A 23,324-nucleotide genomic window follows, 5' to 3' on the forward strand; every position below is an offset into this window, starting at 1 on the left:
AATTTTTTTTTCATTTTTAAACTTTTGGCATTTATTTCACATGATGATTCCTTTTTCATCATATTATTTTCACAATTCCCCCTTTTCCATTAAGGAAAATCCATTCTCTCCAAGAAGGCAACACTTTCCTATGAGTATTTCAACATAAACTTTTAGAATTTGAAGTTTAAGTGCCAATTTTGTTCATATTTTATTTTCTTAAAGTTGAAGCAAAAGAAAAAAGTCCATAAAATAAGTATGTTAATCATATCTAACACTTAAATCATGTGGGGCAAATATAAATGTGACCCTGGGCAAGTCATTTAACTCTACCTCAGTTTCCTCACTGGTCAAATAATAATAATAGCATGTACCTCTCAAGGTTGTTGTAAAGATAAAATGAGGTGATCTTTGTAAGGTGATTTGGAGACTTTAGAGTTCCATATAAATATTAGCTATTACTACTATTATGGTTATGACTATCACTATTATTCCTACTATAAAAACAGCTTACTAACTAATTAGGTTAATTAGTTCCTATCTAAAGATTAACTCCGAATGACAAGACCTTCAAATACATGAGTGCAAACCACACATAATAAATGTACAAAATAAGTTCCTATAGATATTACTTGTAGGAATTAAAATAGCATTCAGATAATGAATCAGATCTTCCTATAACTCCAAGAAAATATAGAAAAATTTCTACAATAATTTTTACAAAACCCCTATGAATTAATTACTACTACTACTAGCTAGCATGTTTACATACCTTTAGGTTTGCAAAGTACTTTACAAACATCACCTCAATTTTTCCTCAAACCACTCTGTGAAGTAGGTGAAATTATCCAAATTTACAATTGAAAAAACTGAGGTAGATGGAAGTTAAATGACTTGCTAGGTTCACACAGCTAGGAAGTATCTGAGATTGGAATTGAACTCAATTCTTCCTGACCCTGGTATACCACTGTACCACCAACTGCCACTACTATGAAGCACAGTAGAGAAAATTATTGTTTACTGTACAAAATAAATAGTTCTGAGTGGATGTAAGAAAAAAACTTAGTGAACCAATTTCTGTCAATAAGACTTTCAGGCATAAAACTTTGCCTGAGCGGGAAACAGAGCCTGCTATTACCTTCCTCCCCTCATTTGGGGAAAAAAGTGAGCTCTAACATCCAGTGTAGGGAGATTAAAAAAAAAAACAAGAGAGGGAGTAGAAAAGAGGTGGGGGGAGGAAAAAAACCATCAGGGAAAACAACAAAGTGGACACAAGTGAGTTGAGTTCATTTATCTGGCTCCTGCCAACTTCTTCAGTGAACAAGAGAACCACACAAGAAGAAAAGAGAATGTGCCTACTTTAAACTTAAGTCAACAGTTTCAATTTAGACTTAGGTTCATAGAATAATAGGGATAGGAACAAGCCTGCAACTTCCAATCAATAAAAACAATTCATTTCGATCAAAATAAGTACATAAGTAAATGAAAAATGAGGCTAGCATTTTTCCTGATTGTAGCTGACACTGAGTCACACAATTGGGAGCCAAGGGAACAATGCTGAGCAAAAAGCTTGAAAGAGTCTTTGAACCAATAGAAATACATTTGGTCATAGGTTATCTTTACATTTGGGGAGAAATCAAAGAGATTGTTGAACAGTATGGTAGAACCTTTGCTGAGTCCACAAGGAGCTTTGGCCATGTGTCTCGGACCCTTTCCTGTTCCTCAGTGAGCAAATTAAACTTGTGACCATGGTTCAGTCCAGAATGATCTGCATAATAAGAACAGTTAAGCTCTGTTTCAGCTTTCTCTCCATCCCCACAATGGGATCTTGAAAAATATTCTACCTAGGGCTCCTATCTGGGGTTCTTTTGAGAAGTTTAAAGAATAAAAAAGAAGGTATTTATTATATAATATGAATCTAGTATGGGGTAAATAGTTTATTCCTCTACACAAAGGAAATGCTAAACAGAAAAAGAAATCTCACAAATACACATTAACAGAATGAGATTCAATACCTGGTATAATTATAACTTCTAGGAAGATCATAGTTATCATCACAACATAACACAATCTGTGAAGTTGGTCATTAGGCATTCTGCATTTTATGTCAGCTTGGCACTGTAGGTTTGCTTCAAACTTAATCCTCTTCCAAACTTGACTGTCTTCTCTGGCTACATCTGTGCCAACAGCCATTTGTGCTGCTGGATTCAGGGCTTTCAAACCTCCCGATTCACAAAATCCTCAACATTTCCACCTCAAAAGTCATCTTCAGTCACCTACTCAGGAAAGAAAATATCAAGCAGAAAAGACAGCCAGGAACCCAGGAAGAAACACACCAAGTTGAGTTCATCTTGGTTGGTATCCAGAGTGGGGAATAAATATGCTACCCATTCTCTCATCTCCCTTTATGGGTTTCTAGAGTATCCTACCTGTGATACAGAAGAGTCACAGTTAGAAGAGAGATGAGAGGAAAGTGACTCCCTTTTGTACCTCCCCTTAGAAATCAGCACATCTATCACTGAACCCAATAAGAGGTTGTCCTTCTCAGTTTTGAGTTACACATAGTTGCAATTAAGCTTCAAAAATCCCACATGGTCCACTAGAAATGGGAGTGGCAACTTTGAGGATGGCCCTCAGTCATAGATCTCTACAAACAAGAAATTGATGTGCTATTTTATTATTTCTATTTATTGACTGATTTATGTAAATTATGAACTTTTATTTTATCAATAAGATATTAAATTGCTTTAAAGGTGTTATAGTCTTTAATTCCCCCATCATCTAGCCTTATCACTAGAAAGAAGCATGCTGTTAAGTCTTTAATAAAAAGAGATATTTCTTATCTAGTGGCAATTCAAATCAGATCTTAGAGTTGGAAGAATATCAAAAGTCATCTTGTCCAACCTATATCTGAAATAAAATTCCTGTGTAATAATAATAATCACCCAGAATTCAGGATAGGACAGTAAGACATTTTCTCTTCTATCAAGTCCAAGTCTGTCGCTTTGTAACTTCTCCTCTTGTTTCTTATTGGACCATAAGAAAAATCTAATCTTTTTTCTATAATATAGCCCTTTAAAGTTTTTTACCATGGATATCCAATCTGACCCATCCACTAACCCAAGCTGTTTTTTTTTTTCCCAAGCATCCTCTCAGACAGTTCTCAGATATGTTTTCCAGGAATATGATCCTTATATAGTATTCCAAAAAGCCAAATCTTTAAGATCTCACATAAAGATATGTTAAGAGGGTCTTAATGAGACCATTGGGCCCTAAAAGTTTAAAGGACCATCCTCCTCCTAATCTCCATCCCCCCCAAAATTTGAGAGGGTCATTAAGGGACATAGATTTTATCTCAAACCTCCTTTGGCAACAAAGAAACCAAACGAATTACCTACAAGCAAAGACAATTTCCCCCTCAGTCTCTTCTGGAGATTTACCAAAGTTTTACCTTTTTTGACTTCTGTTATCCTCTATGAGAGATGCAATATTTGTTCCCTATATCCATCATTAGTTGCCTAAAAAGACTGAAGACAATACTTTATGACTAAGGGGGGAGGAGAGAAATAGCATACTGCCTTATATTCAATAATATAATTCAACAAATATGAAAATTAATGTTTCCATGCCCCCAGTTCTTAACAAGGAAACCAAGGCAGATAATGACTGATTGTATGTTCTTCCCAAATTTGGAAACTGAAACTCAAATCATAATTCAGGAATCTCTAGAAATGAGTTAAAATGAAAATTCAGGGGTCCTCAAACTTTTAAAATAGGGGGCCAGTTCACTGTCCCTCAGACTGTTGGAGGGTCGGACTATAGTAAAAACAAAAACTTTGCTTTGTGGGCCTTTAAATAAAAAAACTTCATAGCCCTGGGTGAGGGGGATAATCGTCATCAGCTGCCGCATCTGGCCCACGGGCCGTAGTTTGAGGACCCCTAATATAGCCCATTAGATCATAGTTCTGGAATAGATCTCAGAGGACACCAATTCTGCAAAATCAGGAATTTCACTTTTCATATCAGGAGGAGAGGCCCAAGGACTCATTAGTAACTTACTCAAAGTCATCTTGGAAGCATCACATTTGCTTTTCCTTATTCTTTTTTAATTAGAAGTACTGTTAATAGGATGGAGACACTGAAAATTTTCATCTCTTACATCCCTCTCTGGAAAAAAAAAAGAATCATCAGTTATTTTTAAGTCTATTCGCGTTTTAAGCATTACCCAAGTGACAAAGACAAACAGACAAACTGACAGTCAGAGATAGAAGGGAAAAAAGGGAGATGAAGGAGAGAAGAGAAAAGAAAAAGAAAAAGGAGGAGGAGGGAGGGAGAGATTATTTCTGGGATGGTATGACCTGCCATGATATGCTATTACCAATTGTTAAAATCATTTGGTTTCCACAATGAGTTCTACCAGACAAACTTTGGAAACAACCCTATTTAAAATTCTAGTAGAAAACTCAGAAGTCCATGGAAGGGCATGAGTTGCCTCAGTAATATACTTTTGAAATTAAAAGCTCAAACAATTTGTTCAAAATCAGACTTCTTTTGAAAACATTCCTGTGAGGGAACTAAGATGTAGTTGTCGAAAATAAAGAAACAGCTGCTTTCCTTGAGTTTAAGAGTCACCAGAAGAAATAAGAATAAGCCCATATTTACTAGAGCATAACATATGAGGTTTCTTCATAGATTATGTAAGGGTATGAAAAGAAGTCAGAGATAGGGGTCTAAAGCATTGAGTCTGGAGGTTCTTGTATGGAAATGGTATAGAAAACCATGAATAAGAATCACCCAGACACTGATAAAATGGGATCTGATCCAAAGAAGGAGGTAATTGATCACATTGATGAGATCATGGATTCATGAAACCACTCAAGGTTAGAATAAAGTGAAGTAATGAAAGGTAGTTATACTTCACCAAGTTTTGAATGTTTCTTGTTTGGAATAGCAGAATTGATCAGGCATGTGGTCAATTTAGTTATAATGACTTTTTTTTCTATTACATTTCATTGCATAATGCCCTAAGGGAACTGGAACACTAAATTAAGTTTTCAGTGAAGTAGCACATAGAGAGTAAAAACCTACATCAATCAATCTGAGGAGTCAGAGGATTATGTTTTCAAAGATAAGAATCTTTGTTTTACAAAGACGAGAGTCCTGGCATTGCAAAGACTGGCTTTATCATGCTTTTTTTTTTTCAATTCTGATTTATAGTTTAACAGGTTTCTTTAAGAAGAAGTAAAGGACATATGGCCATTATTTGTTCAATATAATGGATTGATCATTCAAAATCTTATTTAATTTTCCTCTCTTTAGACCAAATTCATGTTGATTCTAATATATTTTAAATGAAAGATATAGTGCCTCTGGCTGTATTACACAAATTTGATGAGTAAGTCTAGGATGAAAATACATTATATGATGTTAATTTGGTGTGCTGATGCATGTGAAATATATAATGTTTTATAATTTTTATAAACAAAAATATCAGTAAAATCTACCTTTAAATGTTATCCAAATTCATGGGAAGAACATTATTTCTGAAGATTCTTTTTGCTATCACAATGCTTACAATCATAGCATGCCCCGTTATGTCTTCTTACTCTGATACCTATGGCCATAAAGACCATCCTTTCTCCTTATAGGAATGTCCCCCTTTTTCCCAAAATAGTCTTTAGTTTTCTCTAAAAGGCAACAAAGCAGTTTCTAGGTCTGTGCCTCCCTAAGGGCACAAAAAGTTTCACCTATATGGTCTCAGGTCTCTTCTAACTTGTTGGAATTTTGAAGAACACATGCTGACCAGATGTAATGGACATTGGGCATATACTAGGAGACTGATAAATGTTTGCTATTACCGGTCTCTGCATCCTAATTGTATATCCTTGCTACGTTTCAGTAAAGTAAATCTCATTTTGCAACTAAAATTCAGTAAATCACAAGTGACTTATTTCATCTCAACATTCAACTTGAACTAAAGAGAAGACTAGACTCATGTTCACTCCAACCCTTCCCCTTGCATATTAAAAGTGGTACCACAGCTAAACATTTTGTATCAGTATCTTCTGGAAGCCGCAGCTCATAAAAACTCAAGTAAATAACAAGTAAATTCTTCCCATACACAGAAAGGTTTGCTTTCCCACAGATTCCCACATCACCAGTGGAAGAAGGCACTCTATCAATATTTAAGTCCTACTATGTGCCAGGCACTGCCTGTACTAAATGCTGAGGATACAAAAAGAGGCAAAAGGGACCTTCTAGAGAGACAACATGTAAATAAGTAAATATTATATACACACACAAAGCAAGCTATATACAGTATAAATGTAATTAAAAGAACAGATGACACTGGAATTAAGAGGAGTTGGAGAAGGCTTTCTGTAGAAGGAGAGATTTTTAGCTAGAATTTTTAGAGATTTTTCTTTTAGTGGAGGGAGAGCTAAGTTTTCTAGTCCTACTTGAAAGTTCCTTCCACCCCTTCTTCCCCCACTTCCCCCACCCCCAACACTAATGACTGCTTCTTCAGCTGAATTGCTGATGTCTTTTACTTGACTGTCTCCTCCATCAGCTTTGCTGATGTTACCTGCTGGGCTTTTCCATTTTACTGCCATCTAATGGTTATTTGTTGAATTACGGCTGTTTTATTACTTTTCCCCACCGCTGGTTGGCTCAGCAAAGGAGGATCCCTTCCTAGGTCTGCTGTTATTTATTTTAGCATTAGAAAATTAACTTAACTATCCATCAAGCCCCTGGAAACTAGCACTGAGCCATTCAAATTACATGGTCTTTTATTCAAATCAGACCACAGAAGCAGAATGGAGCCAGTGACCTAAATTGATGTTCTCCATATAATTACATGATACCCTTTTTAATGTTCCAGTCCTTCTTCCATGAATCTGTGAACTTTAATTGACTTTCATGCAGATTTCTTCAATTATCTTCTAATTAGGAATATAACACATGCTACTTGTAAAACTTTGAAAATAACAGATTTGATCCAAAATGTTCTAAAGTCAAATTCTATATTCATTCCAGAAAGGATCACAAAAGGAACAGCCTTGGTCTAGGGCCAAGAACTTTGTTCAGAAGACCTAGCTTCAACTCCTAATTCTGATATCTCTTATCTGGTGACCTTGAACAAATCAATCACCTACTTTAGAATTCAATTTCTTCATCTATAAAATGATGAGTTTGAACTGTGATGTCTACAATTTTTTTTAATTGATAAATGCTAAGAGTAGTAAACATTAACTTTACATTGTCCTCTTCTCCTGAATCCCTAGTTTCCTTATGATTTCACCAATTAAACCCTCCCAAGTCTCAGCTTTGAATCTCTCCCACTAATCACCATCTTTGTTCTTATCTGTTATGGGCCAGAACTCTGAACTTGAAACAAAGGATTCTTATAAGGTACTAAGTCAGTGGAATTGATAGAGACAATAGTTATCTAATTTAGCATGGTTCAGTATGATTGATTTACTCCTACAAGGAGATGCTATGCGTCAGAACTTGAAACAAGGTACTAAGTGGAATTGAGGAGACAATGGTTAAATCTAGTTTAGCATTGATTTAATCCTACAACAAATAATAGTTTCCTAATGATATAATGATTGGTGTATACTCAGTGTGAAGCTTATAAGCAAGAAGCCTCAGCCAGGGAGATTCAGAGACAAGCAGACAAAAGGCTGGAGCACAAACTTTTGGACTCAGATAGATTCACAATTCTGCCTTTCCTACCTCAATCTCTCTTCTGGTCTCCTCAAATTGGAAATCCAGTGGATGTTTTAAATTAAACATACTCATATCTTTCCCCAAACCACAATACAATTCTCTCTATCCCTTAGTAGTCATTTTTGACTACTCATTATATCTCACCCTCCTACAGACAAGCTGGTATCAGGGACTGCTGATTATTTCACTTTTGCAACATGTCGAAACATGCCCCCTTCTCTTCTCTGATACTACCCCTACTGTGGGCTCTTATCATAGTACTATTGCAACACTCTGTTGGTGGGTCCATTGCCTCAAGTCTCTCTCCACTCCACACCATCCTTCATTCAGCCACCAAAGTGATTCTCTTAAAACTCAAGCCTGAATGTGTCACCTACTAGTTGATAAATTCCAGTAGCTCCCTATGGCCTCCAGGAGGAGCAATAAATGCTCTATCTGGCATTCAAAGCCCTTCATAACTTAGATCCCCTTCTACTTTGCTAGTCTCCTTCTCCCTGCCATATACTCGTTGACCCAGAGACACTGACCTCCTTTTCCATAAACAAGACATTCCACCTCTCATTTCCAGGGATTTTCTCTAGTTATCCTCCATGTTGGGAATGTTCTCCCTCCTCTGATCTGACTACTGACCTGCCTGGCTTTCTTTAAATCCCAACTAAAATTTAAACTTTTACAAGAAGCCTTCCCCAATACCTAGGAATTCCATTGATTTCCCTCTGTTAATTATTTCCTATTTATCTTGCTTACAACTTGTTTGTATATATTTCTTTGCATGGTTAAAGACTCCTGGCCAGGCACTTGATAAAAATTTATTGATTGATTGATTAAACATTTACAGAAAGGATTCTCCCCCAGAAACTTTTAGGAAAAAAAATCATTCAGAAAGAAATTTTCAGTATGTAATATGTACTGGTCTGAACTCATATTTTGGATAAAACTTATCAATTGCTAATAAACTTCTCTGATCAATAATACTTTTTTGTGCAACAGCATATCAGGTAGTCAATTATTTTTTAAATTACAAAATACTGATAGTTTCATAGGCATAAAATTGTCTTGACTTATGAAATATTTCAGAGAAAGACAAGCTCCTTACTTATGTCTACATAAGTACCCAGAATTCCTACTGAGTTTCCTGTTTTAAATTTCCCCATGGAAATTCTGTTGCATGAGTTACCTGCATATCTTAGCATAACTGAAGCCAAACAAATTTCAGAACTGCAGCATCAGGTCTTCTCTGCTAAAAGTCATTGAAAAATGGTAGTACTTCAATTAGAATTGCCTTTCTTTTGGCTAAAGGAAGTGATGACTGTATATTTTACCAGAACTGGAAAGTAATGCACTGCTACTTCATCACCTCATGAAGTCAAGTGATTATAATCAGTATGGGCAGAATTAATGATCCCAAGCCAAAATTATGCCAATTCTTTTAATCAGCTCTGGTATTTCAACATGTAGGAAGCTCCTTGTTTAAAACTATTACCAATCAATCAATATCTTCTGATATTGTAGATCAGTATCTTCTGTAAAGCCCTAAACTGTACAATCTACAATAAAAGAAACTGAGGCAGAACCCAAGCCAATAGCACTTCCCAAGCCAATAGTTAGCTTCCTATGGTTAAGCAAATACTAGATTAACGCTGTATTTATAAACAAATATAAAAGTAATAATCACTACCCCTATAGAATCAAACTCAACTAAATAATACTAATTGAAATAAAATAGGTCTAAATAAGACAGAAACCTCAGTCATTTTCCATACTTCTCTACAATTTAGAATCTTAGGGACATCTTGGACATGCTGAAAAATTAAAGGACTTTTCTAGAGTCACATAACCACTATGTGTCAGAGGAAGGGCTTAGATAGAGCTCTAGACAGGAAAAGCTGGAATCTGACTGGCTCTTACCAGTTCTGTGAATCTGAGCAAATCAATTTGCCTCAGTTTCCACATCTATAAAATGGAAATAATAAACCACCTAATAAATCAGGATTATGGTGAGGATGAAATGAGATGTTATAAAGCACTTCGAAAACCTTAAAGAGCTATATAAATACTAGCTATCTTTATTGTTGTTATTCTTGGTTTTTGAAGCTAGCTCTCTATTCATTATGGCACACTGTATTCCTCACCTATTTACCTTTTATTACCTTATTATTTACATCCAACAATGTGTATTTGAATCTGTATCTGGAAGTCTCAACCACCACCTCATACTTACCAGATGTTTGATGCTCTGATCAGGAAGTTCTGTAATACAAGAATGCCCTCTTATAAAAACTAGCATCTTCATCATAGAACCATAAAGTTATGAGAGATCCTAATGTTCATATATTCTAACTTCATTATTTGACAGATGAAGAAACTCAAGCCTATAGAAATCAACTGACTTCTTCAAAGTGATTCAGAAAGTAAATGGTAAACTCAAGATTCACACTGAGTTTTCTTGACTCCTCAATCTACATTTTTCCCTACCATACCAAGTTTACTGCTCCAGTCCTACTGCTCCTTTACTGCTCTCTAGCAATAAAGCTACTATTTGTTCAAAAGTTCAGGTTTTCTCCAATCTCTTTAGAGAAAGGAAACAAAATTCTTCTTCTTTTTTTTTTTAATGGATCAGCTCTTCTTTAGCTGAGACAGACCACAGAGAAAAGATCATTTAGAAAATGATTGTCAAATCTGCTCTTCATTTGGGGCCTCAAAGGTATGTTTTACATTTCTTTTCTATTTCCTTCTATTCTTTTGCCAATTCCTTTTGCTCCATCCAAGAAAATCTCTTTTTATTCTTCTTCATCCACTTTCCCTTATTCCCATCTGTATTTTTTGCTTGGTATCATCTGCCAAAATACCTCAAACTTCATCTCAGTACCTCTACTTTGCATAAACTTTCCTTGATTAATTGGAAATTGTGAATCTATACGGGAAGCTGTCCCTTGTCAACCTGGCAAAGTCTATGGATCCCTTCTCAAAATATTGTTTAAAATGCATAAAACAAAATGTATAGGATTGCAAAGGAATTAAACATACTAAGCACTGGGAATACAAAGAATGGTAAAGATCTACAAAAACATATATATATAGATAGATAGATAGATATATAGATATATCATACACACACACACACACACACACATATGAATACCTGTATGAACACATATGTAATATGAAGTGGAACATGAAGTGATATTAAAGGTATCTGAAGTGTTAATATGAAAAAAATAAATTAAAAAGCATAACATATTTTGTTTGTGGCATAAAGAAATTATGTTGGAGATATCCTTCACAGATAACAGAGATTTGCTATTTATTACATGAATAACACAGGGCTTCAAACAAATACAATTAGACAAAGCAGAGTCATACATGAATGAGCAATTTGCTTTAGGGAACACAACTTTTTAAAGGAGTGGAGGCAGGAAACTGGGATTGAAAAACATCAGGTGGGATCAAGAAAGGGCCAGGTATGGCTGACCAGGTCCCAAAATTGCCTAAAGATGTGCTAATCAAGCCAGTCTCAAAGAGGATGATCAGATTAAGGCCTCCGGTCATTGAAAGAAGGGAGGATGAATGACCAGAAGAGTTTCAGCTTCACATCATACACACATACATACATACATACATACATACACACAAATACTTTCTACCTTCAATGAACTCATATTTTAATAGGGAGACAATATACAACCATGTACATGGAAGATACATACAGGAAAAATTGGAAGAAATCTCAGAGGGCACTTATCTCAAAGAATTCTTGTGAGAATCAAAAAAGATAATGGGTATAAAGTATTTTGTAAATCTTAAAGCACTATGTAGCCATGATTATGGGATTCTATAATAAGCTATTATAGCCACGGCAAAATGACTATATAGTAAGGAACTATATGAACACAATTACAAAACACCTTCAACACAAATAAAGTCAGAGCTAAATAATTGGAAAAATATCAAGTGCTCATGGGTAGGCCGAGCTAATATAATAAAATGACAATTCCACCTAAATTGATTCACTTATTCAGTGTTGAAACAAACTGCCAAGAAATTATTTTACAGAGCTAGAAAAAATAATAATAAAGTTCATCTGGAAGAATAAAAGATCAAGAATTTCAAGGGAATTGATGGGGGGGAAATGCAAATAAAGGTAGCCTCGCTGTATCAGATCTAAAACTGTATTATAAAGCAGCAGTCATCAAAACCATTTGGCACTAAGAAATGGTGCAGTTGATCACTAGAATAGATTAGGTTCACACAAGACACAATAGTCAATGACTGTAGTAATCTAGTGTTTGATAAACTCAAAGATGCCAGCTTCTGGAATAAGAACTCACTATTTGACAAAAATTTCTGGGAAAATTGGAAAATAGCATGGCAGAAACTAGGCATTGACCAACATCTTAAATCCTATATCAAGATAAGATTGAAATGGGTTCATGACTTAGACATAAAGAGTAATACTATAAGCAAATTAGAAGAACAAAGGATAGTCTATTTCTCAGATCTACAGAAAAGAATGGAATTTATGGCCAAAGAAGAACTAGAGTACATTATGAAATGCAAAATGGATAATTTTGATTGTATTAAGTTAAAAAGGTTTTGTACAAACAAAACCAAGGCAAACAATATTAGAAGGGAAGCAAGAAGCTGGGGAAAATGCTTTTACATTCAAAGATTCTGACAAAGGCCTCATTTCTTTCTTTTTTTCCCCTGAGACAATTAAGGTTAAGTGACTTGCCCAGGGTCACACAGTTAGGAAGTGTTAAGTGTCTGAGGCTAGACTTGAACTTAGATCTTCCTGACTTCAGGGATGGTGCTCTATCCACTGCACCCACCTAGCTGCCCCAAAAGTCTCATTTCTAAAATATATAAAGAATTGACTCAAATTTATAAGAAAACAAGCCATTTTCCAATTGATAAATGGTCAAAGGATATGAACAATTTTCAGATGAAGAAATTAAAACTATTTCTAATCATATGAAAAAATGCATTAATTCACTATTGATCAGAGAAATGCAAATTAAGACATCTCTGAGGTACCACTACACACCTTTCAGATTGGATAAGATGTCAAGAAAAGATAATGATAAATGTTGGAAGGGATGTGGGAAAACTGGGGCACTAATAAATTGTTCAAGTTGTGAACTTCTCCAACTATTGTGGAGAGGAATTTGGAACTATAGCCTAAGGGCTGTCAAACTGTGCACACCCTTTGATCCAGCCGTGTTTCTATTGGAAACCTCTATCCCAAGGAGATCATAAAAAAGGACCTTCAGTGCAAAAAAGTTTGCAGCATCCCGTTTTGTAGTGGGAAAGAACTGGAAACTGAATGGATGCCCATCAGATGGAGAATGACTGAATAAGTTATGGTATATGAATGTTATGGAATATTACTGTTCTATAAGAAATGACCAGCAAGATGATTTCATAAAAGTCTGGAGAGACTTGCATGAACTGATGTTAAGTGAAATGAGTAGAACCAAGACAACATTGTACATAGCAACAACAATATTATGTAATGATCAATTCTGATGGACATGACTTTTCAACAATGAGGTGATTCAGACCAATTCCAATAGACATGATAGAGAGAGCCATCTATATTCAGAAAAAATAAAAAAAAACCATGGGGACTGATTGTAGATCACAACATAGTATTTTTACCTCTTTTGTTGTTGTTTACTTACTTTTTGTTTTCTTTTTCATTTTTTTTTCTTTTTTCATCTGATTATTCTTGTGCAGCATGATAATTGTGGAAATTATCCACATGTTTAACATATATTGGATTACTTGCCATCTAGGGAAGAGGGTGAAAGGAAAGGGGTAGAAAAAATTTGCAACACAAGATTTTGGAAGGGTAAATGTTAAAAATTATCTTCACATATATTTTTGGAAAAAAAAGCTATTTTAATTTTTTTTAATCAGGCATACAGATCTTTAATTTTTATATGGTAATAAAAGCTTGCTCTTCTCTCTTTTTGGAATTAGAAAAGATACTCAAGTTCTGAGGGTGGAATCATACATGGGAAACTGAAGAAGGAGGTTCCTGGTCTCTCCCCACTAACTCCAACAAACCATTTATAATTAGACAAGATACAAACAAGAGAGACTTTGTGAATGTAATATTATGTGAATTCTAAAACAGACAAAAATGTAATTTGAGCATGGGTTGATTCCTAAAAGCAAATAAGGACAATGTTCTACAATGTTCAGCCTTTTCTGGCAGCGTAAGTACTGCCAGTATCTCTGCCAATGTCTTTAATAGTATCATTCACTGGCTCAGATCATGACATCTTCGATGTAGGAGGGACCCTAGAGTTCCCTAGTCCAGGGCATACTTGAAGCTGGAATCCATCCCACAACACCCTCAGTGAGTAGGCATTCATTTTTCCCTTCATCAATTGCCAGCATGGGGAACAATCATTATAACAACTAACATATATGTAGTAGTATTTTGAAGTTTCCAAAACAGATGACAGATTTGAAACCCCTTTCTTCCAGGGAATTCATATGCATGTATATAACCCATGGAAGATGTAGGATAATCCCATGTAAACTGAAATAGACATTATCATAGTACAATTCTACAAATAACTTGGTGAAAACATTGTCATCTAGCTTAGAATAGCAAAAGATCAGTATTCAAATATTAATTATATTAATTAAAATTAGTTTATTAAAAGAATATTTGAGCCCATCAAAATTAATGTTTACCTGAATAATAAACATGACTGGGTTTGGATGCAACAAGTTCAAAAGTTGCCTCAGATATCTGCTGGCTATAAGACAACCTTTAAGAGCCTCAGTTTCCTCCTCTGGAAAATGGCAGAATTGATTTGCTGGTCTCTAAGTTTCTTTTAAGTTTTAATTCTATTTCAGGTGCCTATTTTAACTCAATTGTGACTACCCCATCTTATGCAATTCTTTTTTATGTTTATGTCCTCTAAATAATTTAGCACAGGGAATCAATGTAGGCAAAATACAGATTGTCTTTCTTGCTTTCTTGGTGCTAGAAGTATATATGTGGGTCAGACCAGTGGTTATAATATACCTACAATGTGATCAATCTATCTCTTTTTTTTTGTCATAAATTTTTAAGTTCCTTATATTATTATTTGTTCTGTGTTACAACCTGTTCACCACTGGGCTACAATACAAAAAAAAAACCTTCCTCAAAGTGCTTCTCTAATGCCTTGTCATGGGATGGAGTTCTCCACAGTCATATCAGCTGAGGATCAGTCTTGACAGGTTCTATAATGTTGATATGGCCCAGGAAACATAGTGGTCCTGTTTGTCAAGGACCAGCCTTTCTAAGTAGAGAAAGGATCGTTCCTCTTAATTAGGCTGGCCACTTAGTGATGAATTCTATAAAATAAAACATCAACAGCCCTACTCCCACATCCCTCAAAATGGCACTTGGTCTTGTGAAAAACCTTTTTGTTTTTTTAGTCACATGTCTGAAAGGTGGAAAAAGACCTAAGGGCGCTAAGAATCCCACCAAAGACTCCATAGGCTAAAAAGTTGATTTTAAGATTAATGCTTTGGTCAAAGGCTCTGTGCCTATTGTGAACACATAATGATTTACATAGTTTTGTGGCATAAAAATAACCATAGGGAAATCCTCTTGGTGAACCCTCTTCAAGGGGAAACAGATGCGCTGAAAAATGTTGGTATGCTCTTTGTGCTGGCCCTTGGGATTGAGTTTCAAGCTTTGTAAAGTAGAAATAAAAGTCTCATTGAAAATGAAAAGAAGCTGTTCCCCATTGTTACAGTTTTCCTATGAGGTTACTTTATATAGCCTTGTGTGCAGCTTTTACATCAAAGATCTTTATGGTTTCAAAGGCCAGGAAGTGGTCATGTTTTCTTTCAAAGTAAATCTTTTTCACTATCTTGTCAGGGAGAAGGGGGTAGGGGAGAGAAGGGGGATAGAGAGTAAGTTGTTTCCTTCTTCAACATTTCAGCTATTAAAAAAAAATAATCATATACAAAGATCTCAATCAGAAATCTTAACATTGTAACAAACACAAACTCTTTCCTTAAGTGATCCAAGAGAAATTTCCTGGGTCTATGACTTCTGAGTATTTTAATAATAATCACTTATACCTTTAGCATGTCAGGAAATTTCAGGTAATCAAGCTAGAAAAAAATATTAAGAAATAAAAAAGGGAATCTCATTCAAAATGTCTGCATCAAGCTGAAAAGATTCTTCTTTCTCAAACTTAGAAAAACAAAAGTGATTTAATTTTCAAATAAAATTTAAAATATGCTGCTTTTGAAAAAATACATGTAAAACTAGCTTTCTTTTTAAGGCAGTGAATGACATATACCCAGGATGGAAAAAAAAAGGAAACTTAAACATATGCCAGTGTTGTTCAAGAAGTTCCCCTTCACTGAGAATAAGACAAGCTCAGACAAAAGTTTTGATCGATCTGTCCCCTAACCCTAGAATGCCTTCCCTCATCATCTCCCCCGTTGAAATTTTTTACATCCTTCAAAGCTCCAGATGTTACCTTCCCCAGCAAGCCAGGAGTGATCTCTCACTCCTTAACTATCATAGTATCTTATTCATTTAATTTTATGATTTTCTTCATACATATTACTTCCCCTACTAAACTGTAAACTCTATGAAGAGCTTTTTCTTTTCCTCAGTTCCCAGGGAACTATCTAGACAGCTCATCTCTAGATAGCTCAAAGGAACTGAAATCTCACAAATATGGGTATCCCTTCCTGTGGTACAGATGCCAAATGATCTGCTTCCTTTCATCCTGTGTATTTCTTGTTCAGATTCTCCCATAGAGTCTCTAATGAAAACCTGCTCCACTTAGTCTAGGTCTTGTTCCAGGGGTGTGGAGAAGATCAAATGAGACAATGGATATAAAGTATTTTGCAACCCTTAAAATGTTTTATAAATTCCAGTTACCAGTCACCCGGCATGTGGTCCAGTGATATCTTCAGTCTCTGAGCCTTCTACTGCACCCTGGTAAGCTAAAGCAATGTTTCTGTAACAAGACAGGGATCTGCTAGTAAATGTTTAACAATCGGGCTCTCTAGGGGAAAATGTATGCACACATACACTTGGAATTTTAATCTGCATCATTAACACTTTCTTAAATTAGACAATCCATAAAATAAATTAAACCCTGATTTGTATCTATTGAGGATTTCTAAAGTATAAATGCTTCCACTGAAACTTTAACTGCTGAGGTGACTACTGATCCTAGATGCCCTGTCTTTTTAATTTTCTGAAGTCCAATGCAGCACAGAGCATAAACAGCCTTAGTTTGTATTACATAATTGGCCCATTTCAGGTCATACATTTCCTCAATATTGCCCCTTATTCTACTGCATACTCTTACTTACTACTATTCTTCAAGTCACAGAACTGAGGTATCCAAAGATCTATCTCCCTAGCAACAAACAGGAAGAACTTCTGTCTTTAAAAAAGTGGGCCTTTGATTTGTGCAAAAATGTTTATAGTATTTTGTGTGTGTGTGTGGTGGCAAAGAATTGGAAAATGAGTAGATGCTCAACAATTGGGGAATGGCTGAATAAGTTGTGGTATATGAAAGTAATGGAATATTATTGTTCTATTAAAAATGATGAACAAGATGATTTTAGAAAAGCCTGGAAAGATATACACAAACTGATGCTGAATGAAATAAGCAGAACCAGGAAAATATATTGTACAGAGTAACTTCAAGATTGTGCAGTGATCAACTTGGTTTTTCTCAGTAGTTCAGTGATCGAAGGAAATCCCAATAAACTTTGGATAGAAAATGCCATATGCCTCCAAAAAAGAACTATGGGGATTGAATATAAATCAACACCTGCTATGTTCACTTTTTTTGGTTTTTTTTCCCTCTCATCTTTTTTTCTCCCTTCTTTTCTAAGTTTTTTCTCCCAAAATGGGTCATAAAAATGTGCACTTAAAAAGTTAATATATATATATATATATGTATAATCAGAAAAAAAGAAAACAATCAATAAAAAGGGGGGAAAAGAAGGGACTCTGTATAAGGAATGTTCATAGGAATTACTAAAAACATATTTGTAGAATGAAGGAAGAGTGAGTGTTCAAACTACATTAAGAAATGAAGTGTCTTTGTACATTCAAACAGTGGTCACTCTTTAAACTATTTAGTAGCTAGTAGTCACTATGAAAGGCATCAAGGTGGCACAATAGATACAGCCCTGGGCTTGGAATCAGAAAGATTCATCTTCATGAATTCAAAGCCAGCCTTAGACACTTACTAGCATTGTGACCTGGGCAAATTGTCTCAGTTTCCTCTTCTGGAATTGTGAACTGGGGGGAAAATGGCAAACCACACCAGTATCCTTAACAAGAAAACCAAAAAAAAAAAAAGAGAGAGAGAGAGATCATGAAGAGTTGAACAGAACTGAAAAATAACAAGTCACTCTGAAATAGAGGGCATTAGAAGACACCTAGATGGCACAGTGGATAGAGCACTGGCCCTCGAGTCGTAAGGAAGGAAGGAAGGAAGGAAGGAAGGAAGGAAGGAAGGAAGGAAGGAAGGAAGGAAGGAAGGAAGGAAGGAGGGAAAAAGGGAAGGAGGGAGGAAGGAGGGAGGGAAAAAAGGAGGGAAAGGGTGAGAGAAGGAAGGCAAGAAGGAAAAGGCATTATATCTGGTTTTAACTTAGTACATTTGGAGAATAAGGACTCATCACAGTCACCTTTGAGCATTAGAATTATAGGGTTCATTTTAAGGAGAGAATCACAAAACCTGGAAGGAATTTATTTAACTTTGAATTCATCCTGTGCATAAACAGAAATTACTTTAAGTTCTCTGCAGTCAGAAGTCATTTGGCTTCCAACCCAAGAATGCAGTAGCCACTATGTATTGAAGTAGTTCCAATGGTTACAGCCCTAATCATTAGGCAGTGAATTCTTTCAACAAGTCCAATTCCAATCCATTGAAGTTTTACCCTAATTCTGCCTTTGTGAGCTAAATAGAACAAATTTTGTATTATAGATCTAGGGTAGGAAATGATCTCGAGGCCTTCTACTAGATAATAGAAGGTTCTGGTTTCAAATTCCAACTCTGCTACTAATTATATGTGTAATCTTGAGCGGGTCAATTTATTTATCTGGAACTCAATTTCCTAATCTAAAAAAAAAAAAAAAAAAAAAAAAGAATAGGACTAGATAAATTCAAAGGTCTCTCAGATATATGATAACCTTTCAAAATACACAGACAAGCATCATGGCTGTCTGATGACTTTTCTATGATAAAATGAATGTCTTTCAACTAGGCCTCATGTGACAAAGTGTACAATCCTTTCACCATTTGGTCAGCCTTCTCTGGACAACTCTAGCTTGTTCATGTCCTCTCTAACATGTGATGCCCAGAATGGAGCACAATACTCTAGATGTGGTCAGCCCAGGACAATGAGGTCTAGTGAACAGAGAGTTGATTGTGGAGTCAGGAAGACTTGGATCTGAGGTCTGAGCCCTGTGTCTGATGCATTTTTTCTGTGTCAACCCTCAATCAGTCATTTAAGCTCTCACAGGCTCCAAATAATTATAAAATTGTAAAATTAAAAAAAAAATAGTAATCTACACTGATGAAATTACAAGTCTACCCTTCTGCTTCTCCCTCCCCCAAAATAAACAAAAAAAACAAAAACACAAACCAAAAACAATGGATCAGCAAGCTACTTGGAAGGGAACATTTTTACATCTCTACTTTAGAAATGAATTTTTTTGGCTCCCCCCCACCCCTACCACTTTTAAGCAGACAGCCAGCAGCTGTCAAAAAATTGCTGAAACTGCTCCTGTTAGGAAGCACTTAGAAAATAACCAAGAAAATTGGCTTACTCATCTTAAAACCTATATAAGAACTAAGTCATGCATTTCCACATTGGTCTTTAAAAAACTGTTCTCCAAACTGTTTTGATTGCATATCCATATCAATGATAAATTTTTAAACATATATCTCCCCATATATGTACATTTGCTAATTTATAAATTATACATGTAACAACAACAATAATAATAGTAAGCATTTATATTGTGCTTTAAGGTTTGCAAAACGGTTTTCAAATATTATCTCATTTTGTCCTCACAACAACCCTGGAAGTTAAGTGTTATCATTATTCCCATTATATAGATATCTACATGTATTATTACTGTACCAAAGTTAAGAACAATATAAAATCTGAATAAAAATAAAAATTTTTAAAAGAAGTGAACGATGAAATAATATTTGATCCTAGAGTCAACAGGAGTTTATTGGGTAGTGGAAGGACATAGTCAGCCTGTGCTTTAGAAAATATCTTTTTGGCAACTCTATGGAAAATGGAGGAGGAAGGAGAAAAGTTTAAGACAGGCAGCCTAACGAGGAGCCTATTGTAACAGTCCAGGCAAGAATCGATGGTGGCAATGTGAAGAAAGAGACAGTTGTAAAAGATGTGGAGAGGGGAATTTGAGTGGGAGAGAATAAGCAGTTGAGCAGAAGCATGACACTCCTGTACTCAATAATCTCAAGTTGCTTCCTATCACTTCCAATATCAAATATAATTCTCTAGTGTTCAAAGCCCTTCATAACCTGTGAGCCTCCCCCACTGATCCCACCTCCTACACCTTTCCAGCTTTCTTATTCCTTACATTACCACCACCTCCATGTACTCACTGGCCCAATGACTCAATCCTCCTTACTGTTCCCCCAAAAGATGCTCTGTCCCCCATCTTTGAAATGTTGTTTCTCCTCCTCTCCTCTTCCTGGCTTCCCTGACTTCCTTCAAGTCCAACTAAAATTTCACCTTCTCTGGGAAGCCTTTCGAATTCCCCCTTAATTCTAGTGTCCTTCCTCTGATGATTATTTCCAATTTATCCAAAGAAGGGAACGAAAGAGCATTTATATAGCACCTACTATTTGCCAAGCACTTTACTGATTTCAAAAATATTCTCTCATTTGGTCTTCACAACAAACAGTGTGGTATCCCCATTGGATGACTGATAAACTGAGACAAAGATTAAATGACTTGCTGAGGGTCATACAGTTAATTAGTATCTGAACACATTTGAACTCAAGTTTTCCTAATTCCAGAGTCCATGTTTCATCTATTGTACTATCTAGTTAGTACTAGAAGGTGAGCATCCTTGAGGATGGAGACTACACTTTGGCCTTTCTCTGTATCCCCAGCACTTAAACTAGGTCTCAGCATACAGTAAGTGATTAATGAATGCTTATTGACTTCCTGACTAATGCATACTTTTTTCATTCATTCATTCATTCATTCCACAGACTCACTGGTGTTGAGAACATGTCTAGCATGAGATTTATATTAGGTGGTGGAAAAGAGATGAAAGCTATCTTTACATCCCCAAGGGGAGAAGAAGACTGACTGTTATTCCTTTCTCAGAAAAACAGTTAATGTGGGCTTTGATGTCGGGTAATTTAACTTGCCACTCTCCCTTCCCCCCACCTTCCCCATCCCGAGACTGAGAAACCAGTTGATAAAGAGGAAGAATAAGACTTCAGCAGTGACCTCTCTGAGTGATGAAAACGCAGAACAGCTTCAATAACTGTAAACATTTTCTAGCCCCATTAAGTCATCTTTCTCATTGTGCTTAACTGCATCACATTCAAAGCCTGAATCCGTGGCCGCAGCTGGACGCAGGCAACGTTCAAATTCAGGCAAAACTGCGCCTCTGTTGTGGACGACAAGCTCCGCCGGGGTGGGCGCGGAATGGCTGCTCGGGCTGATTGCTGATTGTGTAACGCTAGCCCTGATTCAATGGGAGAACCCGAAGGTCTGTTTGGGAACCGTTAGCAAAGAGCCCGACAAGGAAGATTACTCATCTCCATTGGGCTGACAGTTAAGCCAGTTCAGACCAAAGGATCTTACCTTGTCTATCATTCAAGTAGGTGGCAGCCTATCTTAGAAGAGATTTTTCACACCCAAATCTGCTTCCTCTTCTCCCATTATTTTTACAGCCGGTAACCATGGAGCTATCCTTGACTAAGCTGTCCTCCTCCTTACACAGCTCCTGTGTCTGCATGTCTGTGTACCAACGCCTCCACAATAGAGACTGTTCCCAGGCTCTCTGGAAAATTGGATTTTTGCCTTCCCTTCTTGCTTTTCACCTTAACTAACACCCTCTATAGGGATTTCTCTAAACCTCTAGGTCTCTGGACTCAAACCCAATTTAAATATTACCCATTTTGAAATTTGCAAACCAAAAGAAGGGAAAGGAACAAGCATTAATTTATGGATCTATTATATACTCTGCTTAGTGCTTTACAAATATTATGTTACTCCATCAAAAGGAAAAAAAAAAGTCTGAGAGGTAGGTGTTATTAGTATCCCCATTTTACAGCTGAAGAAACTGAGGCAAACAGAAGTTCAGTGACTTGCCTAGACTCCAAACATCTAGGGTACAAGACCCTATCTGAATGCAGATTTCCCTGACTCTAGATCCAGGACTCTGCACCTAGTTGCCTGTAGACAGAAATTGAAAGAGAAAATTTTTTTTTTTTTACATTTATTTTTTTAATAGCCTTTTATTTACAGGATATATGCATGGGTAACTTTACAGTATTAACAATTGCCAAACCTCTTGTTCCAATTTTTCACCTCTTACCCCCCCACCCTCCCCTATATGGCAGTATGACCAGTAGATGTTAAATATATTAAAATATAAATTAGATACAAATAAGTATAATGACAAAAGTTATTTTGTTTACAAAAAGAATCAGATTCGAAATATTGTAAATTAGCTTTGTGAAGGAAATCAAAATGCATAAAATATAGCGATTGGGAATTCAATGTAATGGTTTTAGTCATCTCCGGGAGTTCTTTTTCATAGCTGGTTCAGTTCATTACTGCTCCATTGGAAATGATTTGGTTGATCTGTTTGAGGATGGCCTGGTCCATCAGAACTGGTCATCATATAGTATTGTTGTTGAAGTATAATGATCTCCTGGTCCTGCTATTTCACTCAGCATCAGTTGTTAAGTCTCCCGGCCTTTCTGAAATCTCCTGTTGGTCTTTTACAGAACAAAATATTCCATGATATTCATATACCACAATTTATTCAGCCATTCTCCAACTGATGGACATCCAGTTTCCAGTTTTAACTACAAAAAGGGCTGCCACAAACATTTAATACCCTTTCCTTCTTTTATAACTTTTTGGGATATAATCCCAGTAAACCTGAATCAAAGGGTATGCACAGTTTGATAACTTTTTGAGCATGTTCCAAACTACTTCCAAAATGGTTGGATTGTTCACAACTCCACCAACAATGCATCAATGTCCCGTTTTCCCACATCCTCCAACAATCATCATTATTTTTTCCGTCATCTTAGCCAATCTGACAGGTGTGTAGTGGTATCTTAGAGTTGTCTTAATTTGCATTTCTTGATTAATAATGACTGGGAGCATCTTTTCATATGACTAGAAATAGTTTCAATTTCTTCATCTGAGAATTCTGTTCATATCCTTTGACCATTTTTCAATTGGAGAATGGCTTGATTTTTTATAAATTAGAGTTAATTTATATATTTTGGAAATGAGGCCTTTATCAGAACCTTTGACTGTAAAAAATATTTTCCCATTTATTGCTTCCTAATCTTGTCCATTGTTTTGTTTTAAAA

General features: G+C 35.9%; 1 protein-coding gene and 1 long non-coding RNA gene across 3 annotated transcripts in view; both read right to left on the bottom strand.

Annotated features, from left to right (window-relative positions):
• Positions 1–23,324, bottom strand: part of GPM6A (glycoprotein M6A) — a 483,660-nt gene that overhangs the window by 321,586 nt on the left and 138,750 nt on the right. The window lies entirely within an intron of this gene.
• On the bottom strand, positions 1,172–21,441 carry LOC116420008. Of its 2 annotated transcripts, XR_004230340.1 has the most exons (4): positions 21,214–21,441; positions 4,039–4,146; positions 3,431–3,506; positions 1,174–2,255 (listed from the first exon to the last, which is right to left on the bottom strand). It is a non-coding gene; the product is annotated as an uncharacterized LOC116420008 (long non-coding RNA). The 2 variants fall into 2 exon arrangements; XR_004230339.1 differs by having other exon boundaries at positions 1,172–3,506.

Source organism: Sarcophilus harrisii, chromosome 6, assembly GCF_902635505.1.
Source record: "Sarcophilus harrisii chromosome 6, mSarHar1.11, whole genome shotgun sequence".
Classification (NCBI taxonomy): domain Eukaryota; kingdom Metazoa; phylum Chordata; class Mammalia; order Dasyuromorphia; family Dasyuridae; genus Sarcophilus; species Sarcophilus harrisii.